Source organism: Chrysemys picta, chromosome 4, assembly GCF_011386835.1.
Source record: "Chrysemys picta bellii isolate R12L10 chromosome 4, ASM1138683v2, whole genome shotgun sequence".
NCBI classification, from domain to species: Eukaryota; Metazoa; Chordata; order Testudines; family Emydidae; genus Chrysemys; species Chrysemys picta.
This window is the reverse complement of record NC_088794.1, coordinates 82,083,089-82,104,127: the sequence shown is the minus strand read 5'-3', so window position 1 is coordinate 82,104,127 and position 21,039 is coordinate 82,083,089. Positions and strand designations below refer to the sequence as shown.

At 42.6% G+C, this 21,039-nt stretch overlaps 1 protein-coding gene across 3 annotated transcripts in view; it reads right to left on the bottom strand.

Annotated features, from left to right (window-relative positions):
• LOC101950900 (transmembrane protein 263-like) overlaps positions 1-21,039 on the bottom strand; it is a 317,383-nt gene that overhangs the window by 43,312 nt on the left and 253,032 nt on the right. The window lies entirely within an intron of this gene.

The following is a 21,039-nucleotide window of genomic DNA, read 5'->3' as shown; positions in this document are numbered from 1 at the left end:
AAGGATGCAAAGTGATTTCCATTATAAAGCCCTATTCTCAGATCCCCATAATTTTGCAAATTAACCTTTTGATCTTAAATTTTACAGGCTTGGTCTCTGCCCAAAGATACATATTTTCTGGGAAGTTTGATTTAAAAAGTTTCAGCCATTTCTGAATGTATTGATAGCTAAAAGAAGGCAATTTTCTTAGGTTGCGAGATTTTTTCCTCATTTTTTAAAAACAGTCCTACAGTTGAAAGATTTGAAAGTTGCAGTTGGCAGGGAACAAGTTCTCCCTAAAGGACTTAGAAGATGAATCTCTGAAGGACCCTAGGAGTGTCCTAATTCCAATGGGAATTAGTTTTCATTTGACCAAATTATGTGTTTGAAAATGCATACTGAGCATGCACAGGAGAGTTTTCTGTTAACCTCATTAGGGATGTGATCCTGTTACATGCCAAGTAATCTACCCTGGTCTGACAACACACTTAAGGATGTACTTTAAGCATGCGAATAGTCCCATAGAAGTTAATGGGATGTGATGACTCACATTCCTAGAAGTTAAGCGTGTGCTTTAAGTGATTTGCTGAGTCAGGCAAGAGCGCTCAGTGCTTTGCAGGATCAAGCCTGGGGTCAGCACCTAAACAAGGAGGGGCTGTGCATACGCATCAATAGTTACCTGCACACTAAAATCCTGAGTCCCCTTAAATGCACTGAACTAGCTCAGCTACCCTTTCCAGGTGTTTCAAGAAACCCTAGATTTGGCCCATCCTTCTCCCTAGTCTCCAGGGGCCTTGGGCAAGGATGGCAGCATTGCCTTGGGATCTCACCAAACAGTTCCAGATTATGGAATTTACAGGTGCTGTTTGCAATTATTTTTACAAGCCAGCAGCATATTGAAGCCCCAGAGGCCAAAGATGCCTATTTTGAGTTTTTACCTCCCTTCACTCCCCTTCTCCCCCGCACATTATTATTGGGTCAACCTAGGAAATTAAATGAAAAAAATTACATTAACACAACATTAAGGTTGTGAACTCGAGAGTCAGGAATAACCAAAATTAAGGTTGAATGTTTAAGCATAATTCTTTCCCCTGTGCGTATCCATTATGATACTGTCTTTAGTTACCTGTTGACAGACTGTTTCTCAAATAGAATATAGTACTTTTTCAACAATGTTAGATACACTTGTGAAGCACTTTGTAGTACTGTGTACATGAAATAAACAGAGTTAATGATAGCCATTTACACTGAAATTACACAGTCAGTAAACTATACAGACATAATTTAATACAGATTAATTTTGTGGAAGAGTGGCAACTTGGTGGCACAAATAGATCACTGAAATTTGCAGATAATTCCCTAAATTACAGCGAAGGAATGCTCCACTGTGCATTTGTGCACATGTCAGTTAGGTTCCTGGCTAGGAAAGGAAATGTATAATATATGGGTACTTGCAAAATGATTGAAATAAATAACTTATTGAGGACAGCTATAAAAGTTTAAATCAGACACTTGACCATTCTGATAGTTAAATCAGCCTAAGTATACATGAATGAGAAAATATGACAAGATGCTACACAAGTGTAGCTGAAGCTGCAGAAACATATCATATGCTAACATGTTGTATTATTTGAGAAATAGTATGTCATGTGATTAACTACAGTTCTGTAATGCATATAAAAAAAGGGCAGAGATATGCCAAAGCTGAATGTAGGCATTTCCTGTTTTTTTTCATGCTTCATCTTACAACTTTAAAGTTCTCTTAATGTAGTTTTTTGATGGAATATACATACACCTGTACATTCTATCCGTCTGTCCACACTAGAGGTCTACAACTCTAGGAAAACAGGGCCTACAAAGGAATCACTGCTGACTCCAAACTGCAGCAGCTTTAGCATGAGCTTCTAAGCCACCCACAAAGAGCTGTTTCCTAGCACATTTTCAGCTCAGGAAACACAAAGTGCCACAAGTAGGTGAATGAAACACCAATAGCCAAGCTGAACCCATTCACCTGCTGGCAGAGCTGCCTCTAAATGAGAAGCTGGAGGAGGAACGAACCCCACTTGCTGCCAGCACCAGGCGGTACAAATCTGCTGAGGCCCATAAAACAGACAAATGAATATTTGATAGAAATATAATTGGAGAGAGTAAAAGCTGCCGTCAGCCTAACAGTGAAATACACTGGTTAGCTGACCTCTTGGAGAAATAAATCTGCAGTGCGCACTAATTATATCCAGCTGCAACATGAAAAACCCTCCAAAACCAGTTCCTGAGGAAGCAACATAAACCTTTAACAGGAAAAAAATTTACTGTACACCAAGGCTTTGCATTGCAGAGGTCACTGGTGGTGTAATTTAATTGCCTGCCCTATTAGTACTGCCCAGACATCATGTTGCACTGATGTACTTATGCTACTGCAGCAGGCTGAGGTACTGCCAAGCTTTAAGCAATCTCTTACATGGGGCTAGCTATTTGGTTTTATCCTAAGGACAGCTGTGAAGGGAATGAGGCAAGACTAACTATGAAAGTTTGTCTTCAAGGAGCAGGGCACCACGAACAGGATGCTAGAACAAACACGCCTGGTAGATTTCATATAAACGTTCATAGAGGGCTTTGCTGGGCTGCAAACAAAAAGTAGCAGGAAAAGGAGAGAGAAATTAAGACACAGAAGATAAGGGAGAAATACAATTGGAGACTTTGATGGAGTACTGCAGGCAGGCTCTACACCTCTCATCAGCCACGTTGCCTCTTTCCCAAGCTAGACCACTGGAAGGAAAAAGCTGGAATATCAGCTGGGGTTTGTGGGGAGCCAAGACCTAGCCATAGTTACTCCCCACCCAACATCCCCCCTCAGAGCCAGAACTGTGCAAGGGAGACCCCCCCACCCCCATACACATACACTGGCCACGGAGACTATGGCCCATGTATGTCCCCATGCAAGCCAGGGAAGAGAAAATGCTGGGAGGAGCCATCAGAGACTACGTGGCAGGACGGAGCAAAGAAACAGTGCAGCAGGAACCTCTGGGACTAATGGTGTCATCAGTGGCCGTCTGTTTATTTCAGTGTTGACACTGAACAGTCTCTCACCTGTGCTGACTGGCTATTTGCTCCGCCTCCCTCCAGCCTCTCAGCCAGAAACTCTTCACTCCCTTCAATGTCCCCGCTCCGTGCCTTTGGGGGCTGTCCATAAATCATGTGACACATTTTTTGGTGATTTTCAAGAGCCTTCCTCCCATAACTCTCTAATATTGAAACACACACACACAACATTAAAGACCCACCCACTTCCTAATGTGTTACGTAATTCATGGACAGCCCCTCCTCTCTCTTTAGCTAATCCTTTCACACCCAAACCCCTCCCAAAAAATGAAAGCAAACCAGACCCAAGATTGTGGAGCTAACATTTGCAGACCATCACATTGTTCACTTTGCTTGTATGGTCTATGCCTTCCTCCCAACCCTTTGCCTATCTTGTTTTTAGACTGTAAACTCTTCAGGGTAGGGACTCTCTTATTCTATGTTTGTACAGCACCAGAGGTGTTGGGTGTTACTGTGATATCAGTAATTAACAATTAACTGCAGATGGCAGAAATCACAGAGCAAAGGCTCACATACCAACAGTGGTAAGAATTGTCTGAAGACAGGAATCAGGGACCAAAATGTTGGAGAGAGGGCAGGAGGCTAGAAGTACAAGATCTGTACATAAGCTTCAAGCATGTCCCAGTCTTGGTTAAAAACAAAACCAAACCAACCAAATAAAAGCCAGAGGGAAATTTCCATAGGCTTTTCTTAAGGAGTTAATGTGGATTTTTACAGCTACTGTCTGGTTTGAAATGGAGGGTTTAATTCCATAGTTTGACATGTATGACACATTTTATAAGTAGGAACGGGGAGGGAAGGTAGTCTGTCGCTATGGTAAGAATGGAGCTGAATACACTGCTAGCCTCGGAGCCAGACACAGAATTAGCATCACAGGAGTGAATCATGCTGCAGATTGACAGTTTGACAACCCTGACCTGCACTAAGCTGAGAAGCCTAGTTTCCAGGACTACCCACTCCTTAATTTTCATCAGCACCTACGTCAGCCACCTCCTCTCGCTGGCTGCAAAGTTTGCTCACAGTGCTATACTTTGTGGGGCCAAGGCTGGTGAAGCATGGCTGATAGTCTTCTTGAAACAAGACAAGCAAAAATCCTGTGTCATGGCCTGTCCGAACATTTACGTGGTATCTGCATCAGAGATGTTTGGTTTGTCACAATACAGGCTTCCGGAACACAACTACATTAGTTTTCATGTGTTCCTGTGAGAAAGGGCTAAGGAAAAAAATGGGGGGTGGAGGTGGGAAGGGGGAGAGTTTGGGTGCTTGAGTGAGAGGGTGAGATACAGACAGTGGAAACTCCTTTTCCAAGTTAACATCTCCCCCCAACTGGGAGGGAAAGTTGCGTATTGGGTATTAAATCCATGAAGCATAAGAGCTATTAGAGCCCATATGCTAAAATGATCAGACAACAACTGTGACCAGCACTCAGAGCATATCAATTCCACATTACCACGCTCCTGACACCAAAGAGGAGACAATGTTACTGGTACAATTGAATCACACTGTTCTAATGATTCCCTTGCAACAGCCTTAAACGCACTAATGCCATGGCCATTACGGTCTGTTCACTTTCATACTGGCTACGCATTTAGTTGGCCTGTGGGATGCACAAGAGTGTTGTGTTTCTAGCATAGGTCATGAGCTGGGCTATTCTACAATTTGTACTGCAGAAGCACCCAAAGGCTACAATCCCCTGTGCTGAGCACTTTCCCAACACACAGGGAAAGACCGTCCCTGCCCAAGAGAGTCGACAACCTAGTAAGCCAAAAACAGACACAGGATGGGGGATAAGGAATACACATATAAGCAAAGTGAACAGGGTGATGATGGTTACAGGTGCTTCCAGACATGGCAGTCCTCTTTTTCTTCCAATTATCTAGACATGAGACCACTAGGGACTGAAAAGGTCCTTCAACCCTCCCCGGTGCTAGGCACTAGCCCTTGCACTGAGTGGTAGTAGCTCAAGAAGATCTGAGCAAACAATTCTCAACCTATAATTTATTTGGCAAATTTCAACTTCCCCCCTTCTTCCCGTGTACAAATTGTCTGTAAACAAACTGCAAAATCTCAAGTCTATTTGAAAGTATTTATGAACTTCTTCATGACCTGGTCTGCAGATTATAGTCCAAATTGTAACCACCACAGGTACACTTATTCAGATAATTAGATCTCATCGTGCAAGTTATGAATTGTGAACCTGTCAATCCAGTCAACATTTCAGAATTTGCTTTCAGAGAACATTTGAGCTGAATGTTGCCTTTGGTGATTACTGGTACTAGTATAGCTAGACTGCTCAAATGCTCACAGAAAACTGGAAGGGCATATCAAGTGGGGTCCCTGAGGGATCAGCCCTGGGTCCGGTTCTGTTCAATAGCTTCATCAATGATGTAGATAATGGCATAGAAAGCACACTTGTAAAGTTTGCCGATGATAGCAAACTGGGAGGGGTTGCAAGTGCTTTGGAGGATACGATTAAAATTAAAAAAAAAAAAAATCTGGACAAACTGGAGAAAAGGTGTGAAGTAAATAGGATGAAATTCAATAAGGACAAATGCAAAGTACTCTACTCCGGAAGGAACAATCAATTGCACACATACAAAATGGGAAATGACCGTCTAGGAAGGAGTACTGCGAAAAGGGATCTGGGGATCATAGTGGATCAAAAGCTAAATATGAGTCAACAGTGTAACACTGTTGCAAAAAAAAAAAAAAAAAAAGCAAACATTCTGGGATATATTAGCACAAGTGTTGTAAGCAAGCCATAAGTAGTAATTCTTCTGCTCTACTCTGCACTGATATGGCCTCAGCTGGAGTATTGTGTCCAGTTCTGGGTGCCACATTTCAGCAAAGAGGTGGACAAATTGGAGAAAGTCCAGAGAAGAGCAACAAAAATGATTAAAGGTGTAGAAAACATGACTGTGAAGAACGACTGAAAATATTGGGTTTGTTTAGTCTGAAAAAGCGAAGATTGAGAGGGGACATGATAATAGTTTTCAAGTACATAAAAGGTTGTTACAAGGAGGAGGGTGAAAAATTATTCTCCTTAACCTCTGAGGATAGGACAAGAAGCAATAGGCTTAAATTGCAGCAAGAATGGCTTAGGTTGGATATTCGAAAAAAAATCCTAACTGTCAGGGTGGTTAAGCACTGGAATAAATTGCCTAGAAAGGTTGGGGAATCTCCATCATTGGAGATTTTTAAGAGCAGGTTAGACAAACACCTGTCAGGGATGGTCTAGATCACTGGTTCATAACCTGGGATGCATGTACCCCCTGGGGGTGCAAGATGCCCTTTCTGGGGGTGCGAGACATGCCAGATTTTTTTAGAAGGTAAATAATTGAAAACACAAATTAAGCACAGGTACGTAAGTACAACTACTTAGGTTTGATGAAACAATGTATTTATTAACATTATCCATTTTTTAATGATTTCTGTAATATACAAAAATGTGTTTTTAAGCTAATTGTAGTGAAATTATCTCGCTACAAAATGCAGTGTACCGCCATGTTGCAGGGTATTTCTTGATGGATGTGCAGATGATAATGTGGCAGTGCCACGGCTTTGTTTGAATTCAGTTAGCCGATAACTGTTAGCGCGTCAGTTACAGTTTACTTCCACAGCAAAACTCCGCAACATCTCTGGATAGTACTTGCGTATTTTTGTGTGCCTATTGTACTATTATTTGTGGTGAGTAATAACATAAAACTATTTTACATATATTTAATATGCATTTAAAAGTGTATAGACCCCTCTATCTCCATTTATATATGATACTTATATATGATAGTTAGTGCTGCCATGAGTGCAGGAGACTGGACTAGATGACCTCTTGAGGTCCCTCCCAGTCCTACAATTCTATGATTCTAAAACCAACAGGAAAGGGTCAAATCTAAATTCACTTTTAAATGTCAATGTGCATTTGTGGAAATATTTTCCCATTATTTCTTTTGCTTAAGTCTTAACACCTCTTTTACCCCTTAGTATGTGATAAAAAGGATGGGAAGTGGTTGTTTCTGCAGAGACATGGGGTTTAGCATGATTTTAAGCATGCTAATGAGACACTTAGCAATTGACTCCCACTCAAGCCTCACTCCTGCTACTACGCAGGAATAACTTGGCAGCTATACAGCAGCATCTCATTAATGCAGGAATGGGGTCCCTTGCATTCCCCAAATTGCTCAGCACTTTATACCTTGTGTTTGTATGCATGTTTCCCATCTGCACTGGGCAGGATCAAATCCTTAGGGGTCATATACTTGCAAACTTTCCTGCACACTGAGGGAGGAAGTGAACCCACCACTTAGGAGGCAATCAAGCAATATAAAAAGTTATCCAAGCACTGGGCCTCTCAACTCTAGAGCAAATTTTAATAGTGGAATACAATCAATTTGAAAAGTATGAGTTTCTGAGTAGAAACAGACACAACCCAGCAATACAAGGTAACCAGGACTTAACATCAACACTTCTTCCTTTTTACACATCCAAAAGAGTGGATGATCCTGCACTTTAGAAGACTCATTAATATAGGACATCAGGATAGTCTTCCTTTCCTCTGGGTTTTACTGGTGACGCCAAGAGGAGGGTCCTGATGCATGGGCAACTCAGGGTCTCCATGTTATCTGCCCAGGCTTGAATCCTGGAGAGGTACTCCAGCTTCGCCTTGAGCATTGACACAAAACAGAAGGCAGCTGTCACTGGTTCTAACCTCTTACTCAACTGGTGTACAGTTGTGCACCAGGGGTTGCGTCCAATGGTGGGAGAGATCATCGTATCTCTTTGGACAACCACCGCCCACCATAAAACTGGGCATCCCCCAGACAATAGACTGTTGTCCTGCCACAGTCTGCCTGCTTCAATGCGTGCTTGGAGCTTAGAGTTTTATAATTTGACAAGTGTACTGAAACCACTACACCAGGCAAATCAAGTAAAAGAAAGAAAACATGCTTAAAGATAGGGTGCTGGAACCTTCGCACCATAACAACCAGATTATCTGAGGACCTTCAACAAATCTATGATGCACATAAAACTGCTGTGATCAATGATGAGCTGAAAAGACTCAATGTAGATATCACATCCCTCCAAGAAACATGACATTGGCTAGCATCAAGCGGATCTCTCAGGGAAAAAGACTACACATTTTCTGGCAGAGGAAAAGCACTGAAGAACACGAGAGCATGGAGTGGGATTTTCCATCAAGAACTCACTTCTGGGGATAATGGATCAGAGAGAATTTTGGCACTATACTTGTTCACATTTGAGAGCCCAGTATACCTTGTGAGTGTGTGTGCCCCAACCTTCTCCTCATCTTCTGACATTAAGAACTAGTTCTATACCGTCATCAGCAGGATTCTGAAACATAAATATGTTTTATGCTAGGGGACTTAAATAAATTAATGGAGATCTCCTATCTCCTAGAACTGGAAGGGACCTTGAAAGGTCATCGAGTCCAGCCTCCTGCCTTCACTAGCAGGACCAAGTACTAATTTTGCCCCAGATCCCTAAGTGGCCCCCTCAAGGATTGAACTCGCAACCCTGGGTTTAGCAGGCCAATGCTCAAACCACTGAGCTATCCCTCCCCCCATCTAGTCCAACCCCCTGCTCAAAGCAGGACCAATCCCCAGACAGATTTTTGCCCTAGATTCCTAAATGGCCCCCTCAAGGATTGAACTCACAACCCGGGGTTTAGCAGGCCAATGCTCAAACCACTGAGCTACCACAGTACCCATTAAATAGAGGTATCCCATCTCCTAGAACTGGAAGGTCATTGAGTCTAGCCCCCTGCCTTCACTAGCAGGACCAAGTACTGATTTTTGCCTGAGATTCCCCAAGTGGCCCCCTCAAGGATTGAACTCACAACCCTGGGTTTAGCAAGCCAATGCTCAAACCACTGAGCTATCTCTCCCCCCCTTCAACACAAGGCTTGAAGCTCATCATGAAGCATGGACCAACTGTCTTCGTCAACATGGAACTGGTAAGATGAATGGAAATGGTCAGAGACTGCTGGAATTTTGTTCCTACTACTACTACTTTTGTATAACAAATTCATTCTTCCAGATAAAGCCACAACACAAAGTCTCTTGGAAACATCCAAGATCTGGCCATTGGCACCAATTGGATCTTATCATCACAAGGCATACCAATCTTAACAGTGTCCTCATTACCTGCAGTTATCAAAGTGCTGATTGTAACACAGACCACTCTCGGGTATGCAGCAAGACTTAAATCAAAGAAAAGACACAGATCTAAAGTAAAAGGACGTCTTCGTATTAACATCAGCACCATAGTGGACCAAGAAAAGTCACAGCAGTATAAGAACATACTACAACAAGCCCCTGAGTGATTGTGCCACAAGTGCCTAGCTGAAGAACACAATCTATGATTCAGCTCTGTCAGTCTTTGGGAAGAAGGAAAACAAGACTAACGAATGGTTTGATGCATATTCCAGTGAGATGACACCAGTCATAGAGGCCAAACACACTGCTCAAGCCAACTACAAGAGAGAACCAAATGAAAAAACTTTACAAGCATTGAGAGAGGGAAGAACCAAGGTACAACAAACTGCTCAACATTGGGCCAATGACTACTGGCTGCACTTATGCGAAAGCATTCAAGTAGCAGCTGATACAGGTAACATCAGAAACATGTATATGGGAAGGCCCCGGAAAAGACTGTATACCATCAGAGGTCATAAAATGTGGAAAACTTATCCTACTGAAACACCTTCATGAGTTGCTGTGCCTGTGCTCGAAAGAAAGTGAAGTACCACAAGAAATGAGAGATGCTAACATCACTCGCTACAAAAATAAGGGTGACAGGAGCGACTGTAACAACTATCGTGGCATTTCCTTTCTTAGTATCATGAGAAATGCCTTTCCTCGAGTCATCCTGAACAGACTTCAGACCCTTGCAGACAGAATCTATCCTGAATCACAGTGTGGCTTCAGAGCCGGAAGGTTACTATCGACATGATCTTCTCACGGAGACAGCTACAAGAGAAATGCAGAGAATCAAAAGAGCCTCTGTACATAGCCTTCATCAATCTTACAAAAGCTTTTAACCTTGTCAGTAGAAGTGGACTATTTGCACTTCTAGAAAAGATTGGATGTCCCCCAAGCTCTTAAACATGATTTGGTCCTTCCACGAAAACATGTAAGGCACAGTTCAATACAGTGGCTCAGTCTCTGAGGCTTTCCAGACTCATAGTGGGGTCAAGCAAAGCAGTGTACTTGCCCCAATCCTTGGGATCTTCTTCTCCCAGCTACTGAAACAAGCTTTTGGTCCCAACTGAGGGAATCTATTTGCACGCAAGATCTGATGGAAAGCTGTTCAATCTTGCAAGACTCAGATCTAAAACCAAGACTTGGGAGGCCCTAATCCTCCTCTTTGCTGATGATGCAGCAGTGACAACCCACACAGAAGCCCATCTCCTAAACCTCATGGACAGTTTTTCCAAAGCCTGCGAAGACTTCAGACTTATCATAAGCCTAAAAAGATGAACACAACGTGCCAAGGAGTTGAAGAAGCACCCTCCATCAAGCTCAACAACTATGAACTTGAAGTGGTGAATGAGTTCACATATCTGGGGTCCACTATCACAGTCAATCTCTCACTTGAAACAGAACTCAACATCCAGTACCAGAAAAGCCGCCACAACAATATCTAGACTGAGCAAGAGGGTGTGGCAAAACAACAAACTGACAGAACATGCAAAGATCTGTGTGTATCGTGCATGTGTTATCAGCACACTTTTGTATGGGACTGAGACATGGACCCTATACTTTCATCAGGAAAAGAGACTCAACAGCTTTCATATGCATTGCCTTTGTTGAATCTTTGGAATCTCCTGGAGGGACAGAGTCACCAACACTGATGTGCTCAAGCAGCCCAGCATACCCAGCATGCAAACACTCCTCAAACAGAGATGCCTCCGCTGGCTTGGGCATGTGTGCCGAATGAATGATGGGCACATCCCAAAGGACATTCTCTATGGTAAACTGGCATCTGGAAAAAGACACAACAATGCCCAAAATTATATTTCAAGGATGTGTGCAAGCGAGACTTCAAAGAAATGGACGTGGATGTGGACAATTGGGAAGATCACACTCAAGACCAAGCCTTTGGAAACAAGAGCTCAACAAAGGTCTCTGGAGGTACAAGAGGAAGCAGTCCAGCTTAGCAGAGGAGAAAAGAGCTCACCGAAGGCAGAGTCCAACGTGTCAGAACACCACCTTTAAATGTGACAGATGCGGCAGAGATTGTCTCTCTCAAGTGGGTCTCTTCAGCCATATAAAACCAATTGAGTACATTTTTTCTCTCTCAGGGGCATGTATCCGTGGTCTCTAGAGATCGAAGGATGCCTACTTATAGATGGTCGATTCAGGACGCTGAGGAAATCAGAGCATTAGTATGTGAAATGCAAGGCAATGGATGGAGAACAGAGCAGAGAGAATGATAAATCATCATGAGATCTATAGACCTAGAACTCTGGAAAGCACAGCTTCTTCAGACTCCCCTGGATTTTCCTATTACCATCACAGAACCAGTTACATTCTTACATTCATGCTTCTATTGTAAAATAAATCCATGTATGTGGTTGACATGACATGTTGTCAAATATACTGGCCAAACACCCGTATTATCTACCAGAGCTACAGCTGCATTTGGTGCACAAAAGGAGGAGACAAATTGCAGTGGTAGCTCCTCAGGGTTGACCCTGCATACCCGCTGCTATAACTTGTCAGTATGCAATCTAACCTGTTCATTTTGCTTACCTGCATTCAAAATGTCACCAGCCTCTACTGCCCGACAGCCATGTCACTGATAAAGGCCAGTGACTCCCAGACATCTCATTGTTTAGCTACATTTTTTCCAGCACATTAGCTATGGATAAAATACCGTGACAAAGTTCCTCCTCTATCTTGGTGGGTCCTGCGCTTATTGGTGGATTTTCTTGCCTCAGAGATTCACCATATGGGTTGGGGAACAGCCCAGAGACCTTCCCCTCTGGAAGAACCCACAGTCCAGGTCAATTGGGAGGTTTGGGGGGAACCCAGGCCCGCCCTCTACTACGGGTTCCAGCCCAGGGCCCTGTGGACTGCAGCTGTCTATAGCGCCTCCTGTAGCTGTCATGCAACTGTTACAACTCCCTGGGCTACTTCCCCATGGCCTCCTGCAAACACCTTCCTTATTCTCACCACAGGACCTTCCTCCTAGTGTCTGATAACGCTTGTGCTCCTCAGTCCTCCAGCAGCACACCCTATCACTCTCAGCTCCTTGCGCCTCTTGCTCTCAGCTCCTCACACTCGCACCACAAACTGAAGTGAGCTCCTTTTTAAAACCCAGGTGCCCTGATTAGCCTGCCTTAATTGATTCTAGCAGCTTCTTCTTAATTGGCTCCAGGTGTCCTAATTAGCCTGCCTGACTTAACTGGTTCTAGCAGGTTCCTGATTACTCTAGTGCAGCCCCTTCTCTGGTCACTTATGGAACAGAAAACTACTCATCCAGTGACCAGTATATTTGCATTCTACCAGACTCCTGTACCCCCTCTGGTCTGAGTCTGTCACAATACTTTCAGATTCAATACACATGACAAAATAAGGTAGGAACCAATGTAAAGATCCTCTGGGACTGTCCGCATTGTAACAGCACCATGGCTCTCAATCTTTTTGGCAAATCATGCCAGTTTACCAGATTACAACCCCAGCTGCTCCAGTGACTGCTGCTTCTTATTTAGTACTGTGCACTCTAACCTGCTATGGTGTTTGGACTTCTCTAAACACCAGACTAAGTGCAACAGCTGCTTCTCCATTTCACACCTGCATCCCAAGCTCCAGTGCACAGTGAGACCCCAGCAGAGTCACAACATTTAAGTAGGGAGCTCAGAGAACCAGCCCCCAAATCTGAAGTGCCAGCCCCGGGAACCTCTTGAATACTGCAGTAGGACAAGTTTTCTTCTGCATTGTTGCCATCACAGATAATCTATCGCCTTTGTTCTCCCATCCCCTACCATTCCTACTGAGTTACCACTGATAAAGTTCTGTCTGTGCTTACATGGCAAGCTATTTTGGGGGCATCTAGTGTGATGCTGCACTCCATAATGCTTTATAAAATATGCTTATGAGTGTAAATATGACATACCTGGAATATGTTTTATGCTAGATAGGCCACGTAACATATCTTTGCAAAGGTCATGATCTACTGAATATATTCATCCTAGTCTGTGAAAGAAGCTTATTGGGACATCTGAAGATGAGATTTACCTGTATTCAGTTTCCTACTATATTAGGCTTAGATTTACGTGTTTTGTTTTATTTTGCTTGGTAACTTACTTTGTTCTGTCTGTTATTACTTGGAACCACTTAAATCCTACGTTTTATACTTAATAAAATCACTTTTTGCTTATTAATTAACCCAGAGTAAGTAATTAATACCTGGGGGAGCAAACAGCTGTGCATATCTCTCTATCAGTGTTATAGAGGGCAGACAATTTATGAGTTTACTCTGTATAAGCTTTATAAAGAGTAAAACAGATTTATTTGGGGTTTCAATCCCATTGGGAGCTGGGTGTCTGGCTGCTGGAGACAGGAGCACTTCTTAAGCTGTTTTCAGTTAAGTCTGCAGCTTTGGGGGTCTGGTTCAGACCCTGGGTCTGTGTTGCAGCAGGCTAGTGTGTCTGACTCAACAAGGCAGGGTTCTGAAGGCCCAAACTGGCAGAGAGAATGGGCTCAGAGGTAGTCTCTGCACATCAGGTGACAGTCCCAAGGGGGTCTCTGTGACCAAACCCGTCACATCTAGTATACTACATCAATAATACTAGTCTCCAGTGTGAGTTTTGGATGTGCAAGGACTGCAGCATTGGTCTCAACATAGGGAATTCATGTGGTGGTGCTCTGGCATTTTTGGAGGAGATCTAGTCTGGAATATTATCACCAGCAAAAGCAAAAGAGGGAACTGACAACCATTGGGACATATCAGTGGGTTTCACCGGCTTTTCTCCACTCTTGTTGAAAACAACTAAAAGGTTAGGGGTTTCCAAACTAAACACAGCTGTGCAGGAATTTAGCTGGTGCTTTCTTTTGCATGCAACGTGGAGAATACACACAATTTAAGATTTGTTGTTCTGAGAGACAAACTGTAAACACTGAAGGGGGACGGAAGCATCCGAGAAGGATGACGGAAACATCATGCCAGAACACAAATCTGAAGGGAAGGAAGGTCCCACTCTTTTGAACTTTCCTATTTCTTCTTTAACTGCCCAGTTTTGTATTTTGCCAGCCAGGGACTCTAGGTGAACTTTGTCTGGAAAGCAAACATAGCTTGCACTTCAGGAAACAGCATCTTCATTTCAAGCATCTTCATATGAACGTTTCCCCATATGGCCCATTACTGTTACTTTAACTTCTTTTATTTGGATTAAAGAAAATGAAGTTGTTTCACATTAAAATAAAAAGTTGTGATATTCTCTTAACATCTCCCTGCTCTCTACCTATAGAGCACACACTCCAGATACCTATGCCACTATACACACCGGACACAAACATCCTCTCACCACATGCAGACAAAAAGCAGCTCCAATCCCTGTTTGGGAACGAATCCTCCCTGCACCCTATAGTACATTATCTCTAAAACATCTTCCAAAGATCAAATCCATCCCATGGTTCCTAGAAAAGGTCACATTTTGCAATGTAGCCTACAGAACAATGACATTTCAAGGATCAAAGAAAAGGTTAAAATATTCCTATAAATCTATTCTTGGGACTTTTAAGTATTTCCTACGCAGAGGGAAATGTCATTTTTCTCACGAGCAACTGTGGGCTGTATGATCAGTAATGGGTCTGTTAGGTTTTATATGGTAAAAGAAAGATGCACTTCACTCCCAGACTCATGCAAATGAAACCTAATTTAATTTTAAAACTCATTTATTTATTTAGATTTAATCCAAAACTCCCACATCAAAGCAGACAGAAAAACAACAAATACTATCGGGGCTTTAATAAAAAGAAATTGCAGCAAGTCAAAATAAAACTCGGAGGAGCAGCTTCTGCATAATGTTATAAATTATGGCCTTGTAGAGTAACCCAGCCCGTGAAATCCTTTACTCACTCAGGCTGACTCCGAGTGAACACCGAGGATTTAATTCAGTCGCTTAATGCTCCGTAAATCCGAGACAGCGCTGAATTTTGAGATTTGGAGCTTGGTGGTTAGAATTACAGCACTGGGGTGGAGCAGCTTTTGTGGAGAGAAAGCACTCAGTTCTCTCTCTAGGTTCCCAGGAGTCCATTTCCAGGTTCTAAATGAAATGAGTTTATGGCTCCCACTCACTCCTTAATTGGCACTAAATTACACTCACACAGATGGCAGATACTGTACACAGGGGACAGAAGGTGGCAGCCTAGAAGAGAAGACTTGAAAAAAACCTCATTCTTTTTTCCCCCCTTTTAAATGGCATGGTAGCCCCATCTCCCCAAGCCTGTCACATGGTTCCTATGGCTCATTTTCACTATTCTGAACTTAACAGGGTCTTCATTTGAAAAGGGGGCACTGGGCATCTCAGGGAACCTTTTCAGCTCTAGGACACAAGGATGTCCTGTGCATGAAATGAGTTGGTAGGTCTCAGACTAGTTCACGCTCAGACCAGTGTCCACCCAATAAAAACCTAAACAACTGTAGACTCTCATTGGCGCTGTCTTGTTGACAGTCTCACTAGAGAGTCCATGTAGCACTGAACTACCCTCTCATCCTGTGATCCGCCAGAACAAATATAAATACACGTTAGTAGGGAAAGTACGTCCTGTCCCTGCCCATTTTGCTCTGAGGATAAATAGAGAACTTCAGTCTACAGGACAGTTGTCAATGCAAAAACTATGTTCATTCACAAAATTAGCAGAAAGACCTTTAGGGATGAGGTATATTTGGGGGTCTAATCTTCATGCTGGGCCAAAAACCCACCTCATGCTGGGCCAAAATTAGTTTGTTGGAGAGAAGGAAAAAAAATGTCCATCCTGTCTCCATTAAATAAATCTGCAACCTCCCCACATTTTTATAAAACTGGGTAACTGCATCCCTAACTGCCCAATATGCTTTTGTAAACGTGGAGGTTGTGCAAACTCAGATAGATGTGCCCTGAAGTTTTGTGGGTGTATTGACAGAGTCTGGCTGAAAATGTAGGCCTACTAGCCGAGACATCCTGTCCAGACTGGGCAGAACCAGCAACTGATTGCTGGTGGCTTCTCTTGCCTTATATAGATGGGTCTCTTTCCTGAAAACAGGTACTTTGTGGAAAGCAAGTTTCAAAATGGTCAAGATATTATGGCCATCCTCTGTATCCCATCTAAATTCTGCTTACACCATAAAACTTCGGTAAACAACTAAACAAATGCTTTCAAGACTGAAGTCCTCTTTCTAGATAGAGTCCTTATCAAATGTTTCTGATTCTATCATGTTCCTTAAGCAAAACCTTAACTTCTCTTGTATGGCCAGTTGGAGTCATTCTCATCTGTGAACTTCCTTTCTCTTTTGTATCACCCTCACCTCTAAGTCGCGTATCAGTAAATCATGCCAGAATTTGTCCATACCTTGGTTCTGCCTCCACTGAAAGCGTTATTCTTGCATTGCTTCCTTTCTCAATTATCACTTTTATAGTTTTCTTAACCCCCCAATTTCTAAGTTCTGGAGTTCTTGAACGCTGCAGCCAGACTTTTCTTTGTCTACAGGAAACAGAACCATCTCTGCCCCCATCCTCCGCTGTTACCTCCTCCATTTTGGAATCAAGTTCAAAATTGCCCCCCAGGGTTCTTAAAAACTTTCCATGGACTTGTCCCATCTCATCTCTCTGAGGCAAAATGGAATTTATTGGGCTCTGATTGGAAACCAAATTCTATTAGTCCTAATGGCTTCTGTAATACACAGAAGGCAGCTTTGTACAGAGAATTATGTCTATGTAAAGCAACTGTCTTTGCACATTTAGAAGAGCCTATTTCTCTAGGCCAGCCTGGCCAGATGGGGTAGTGTGCACTGCCTGATGCTTACAAGACAGCCAGAATGTGAACAAAAGAGCCCAAATTCCAGCACAGCACACATTCAGCTGCGAATAAAGAAAGGCAAGAAAGTTAAAAACAAGGCTGTGTTATTTTAGAATTGCCTTCATTACTTCTGCTAGCCGGTTTTGCTATGTCACATAAAATGTATTCTGCCCCACTTTCTTAAAATAAATACACAAATCGGTCTACAGCTTGTCATCCAAGCTCCATTTCCAGTCATCTGGGGAGACTACGCAGAGTGTATCCTACAACGTCCCTGTCCGTATACAGAGTGGGTTTTGGCACTTTAGGCTAAGAGCTCTTTCTGTTTTGCCTTACAGTGATTTGCTGCTTAACATGTGACAGATTTGTGGTGACATCTGAACTTTGAATTTAAGGAAATCCTAAAGGGGGATATTTATTGACAAGCATCTGTCTTTGGATCTGAAAGTTTCCTCATTCCATGGTAAAGCAACAAATAAATAGAGAAAATGCAAGACGACAATGTAGTCTTTAACACAAGAGAGGAGGGTTTAAGCACAGATCATCTTGCAGGGCTTAATTCACAATACAACCTTTCTGTCAGAGAAGCAGGAGTGCTCATTTTCTGCTTTCAATGGGAGCCGTGGTATTTACCTTTCATACTGAGGGTTACATCTTCACCTCCTGTGGAGACAGGCTTAGCAGGGAGAAGCGTCTGCAAGGATTTCAGCAAAGGGAAAGTTATCAAGGACGCAAAGAAGAAAAATCAATCTTTCCCTCTCCCTAATGAATAAGCCATAATCCTACCTGTATGTAATGTAAAGGATCTTTAGTCCTTACAGTGCTGCCTGGATTAAAGGGAGATTAATGCAAAAAATTGGGTGAGATATTAAGATTCCTGAATGTGTGTAAGACGTCTAGAGTACTTGAGGTATGTAGTTTGTGTTGAGAGGTAATTTGCAACACTCAAGGCTAGCAATGAAAAAAAAAATCACCTGCTTACCCACAAGCTGCCTGACTAAAACCTTTATAATCAACAGTGATGTGAGAAATATACTCCTTAGCTCACTGGGCAGGGCAAGAGTTTACAGGGGAAATCTGAAGAGAGACATGATTGTCCTATTCTTTTTGGAAAGCTCAGTGTAGGTGACTCTTCAGAGAAGAGACAAGCAGGGAACAACTGTGAGAAGACGCCCATGAACTGTGGGGCGCAGATATTCAGCCTGCATACAGGAGAATCATGGAGATGATGCTTTTATTCTGCTGACCTGACTAAGGAAGATGACAGTGAAGAGGAGAAATGGAGAGGGGTGTGTGTGAAGGACAGCAAAGGACTCAGAACTGGTCTAAATAAATCAGCACAGTTGGATTTTGATCCTGACTGGGGCCCCAAGATGGAACCGGAATACAAGCAATTAATAAGAAGCATGGCCCAAACCAGATCTTTATTGAACTGTGATTATGTGGCATTGGAAAAAGCAATGTAAATTCTGGAGGAGATGAGGGAGAAGAGAACTGTTGGAATAGCTCATGGAGAAAGTGGTGCTGACAGCTCTGCATTAACAGTATATGATAGGGAAATGGGCACCGGAACGGGAAACATACAAAATCTATGGTACTTATGAGGTGCCTATCTCTTGTTACCTATGTGCTAAATAAGGTTGGAAACAGAATAGGCAAGAACCTACCTTGCTTTTGAAATTAGTGAGTGTGGAAGAGAAGTAGAAGATGAGGGCTGAAAAGGTGTAGAAGTGTCAAGATCTTAAGAAAAAAGGTTCTTCAAATAAGAGAACTTGGTTCTGTAACTCCACCCTTTTGGAAGGAGGAATCCCCGGATAGTGGAAAGAAGAGAGGCAGAGAATGTGGGAAACTGATCTCCAACTGGGATCATAGTATCCTCTCTCTCCCCTAATCCTGAAGATCTGGGGTGGGGGACCAATTCCTTAGACAACTGGTATATAGGCAATAGATCCAGAACTGTCAAGTATGATTGAAACAGCCCTGAAAGTGCTAATAAAAAGAGACTTGTGTGGAACTGGAAAGCTTGACGATGTGTCTCATTTGAAGAACTGTAAGAAAAAAGCAGGTTTAGGCATGACTAATGCCCCTGGTTCAAGTGCCAAGTGCGATTCTTGCAGCAGCCAGCATTAGAAATGTTCGGCTTTAAGAGTTGACATGAAGCTTTAGAAAGTCAGGTGGATTCTTGCTGAAGGAGTGTTCACAGAAGTGGCCAAATGGAAGTCTTTAAAATGAAGAGATATAGGAGAGACACATAGGAGAAACTGAATACCAGGAAATCACATGTACAAGGATTCCACAAACCAGAAGAAGAAGAAACTGTTCCGTGCAGTACACAAAGGATAATAAACGTATATAGAATAAACTAGGAGCTGTAATAAAAGACACAGACCTTTTAAGCTATATTCACTATGCTTTCAGCAGCCTTGAAGTGGCTTTTCAGTTCTTTCTTTATACAAAAGATACAATAGTATTTCATAATGAGAGAAAGACTCAGTGAACCAATGAATTTGAGAGAGAACTAGAAAGAATTTAGAGATAAAGAGGCAAGAGGGGATTCTGGGCACATGGAATTTCAGGGAGTAGAAAGAAACAGTCCAAATGGAGTCAGCAGTGCTTCCTGCATGGCGGATAATGTTTAGGTTTGACAAGAACAGTGTAAAAATAGAAGACTTCCTATGTGATTCGGGTAGCAGTGGTTTAACAAACTGTGGAACATGGAAGATAGTTTAAGCTGTTGCACAGACTATGGTATTACATGCATCAGGACAAGGAAGACAAAATGAGTGCCTAGCCAGAAGAGATGGAGGACACAGTGATCTGGTCCAGCGTGCAGCTGGCGTATGCAGAATCTCTTGTGAAGAGTTTATAAAGAGAAAGGGAAAATGTGAAGTGAAGGAACTTTTTACTGTGTCAATTAGAAAACCTGGAGAGATACGAAAGCACCCTTAGGTTGGAAGCTGGCAGGAGTAATATAACTCCCGCAGTTGCCAGAGTGCACCTAGAACTTGGACAGGATGATGCAGGAAAGCCATTGCATTTTCAGAGAGGACAAATATGTCCTCTTCAGACTTTTATAGTGTGCTGAAAGTATGGCAGATCTCTGTGGGTGTTTGTGGACTCAAATTAGGCTCATCACTCAATACCTAGGAGTTGCTGGAACTGAATAAATTATCAGGGAAGGGCACAATTTGTCTGAAGATTAAAGATGAATTGTCAATAAGGTTTAAAAAGTGAAAAGTTTATTTATTTCCTTAGTCATTTTCCCCCTTCTCCTCCAGCTGGCACTCTCTTGGTAATGAGAGACAGCGGGAAGAAGATACAGCCAAGGCTGTGAACATTACCACCAGATATAGAAGACGATAACCCTGCTGCCCTTCTCTTAGGAATTCTGGCTTCTATCCTAATGGGTTTTGAAGATGGAATAATGAGAGATTTTAACCTCAGGCCTCCAAAAGTCAAGAACAATGGTGTGTAACTGAAGAAAAGTTACATTATATAGCACCACTAGAACTTTACAGAGAGGTTAGAAGACGAGTTTGCTGCCTGAAGAGCTTATATTACTGGAGAAGACATTTAAGTTATGCTGATCAGAGAAGGCGAAGGAAATCAGAAAGGTGAAGAAATGCATTCTTAAAGCTTACATTATGGCTTTCCTCAGACAACAGCAATAATACTGAAATACAAAACACCCCCTGTTAGGGAACCCTTGAAATAGTAGTATATATTATAGAGAGGGAAGAAAGTGTTTAGGTCTAGAATCCTGCTGGTACTTGTGGGAGAGAGCTCCTTCTCTTTAGTGAAGGCAGGACGGGTATTTTTTTGGAATGAAGCATGCAAAACACAGTGTGTGCGCACATGTGCGTGCATTCATGGACATATGCTAGAATAGTTTGGATCTCTAGGCAGTTATAGGTCAGATTCCCATTGAAAATTATCCTTA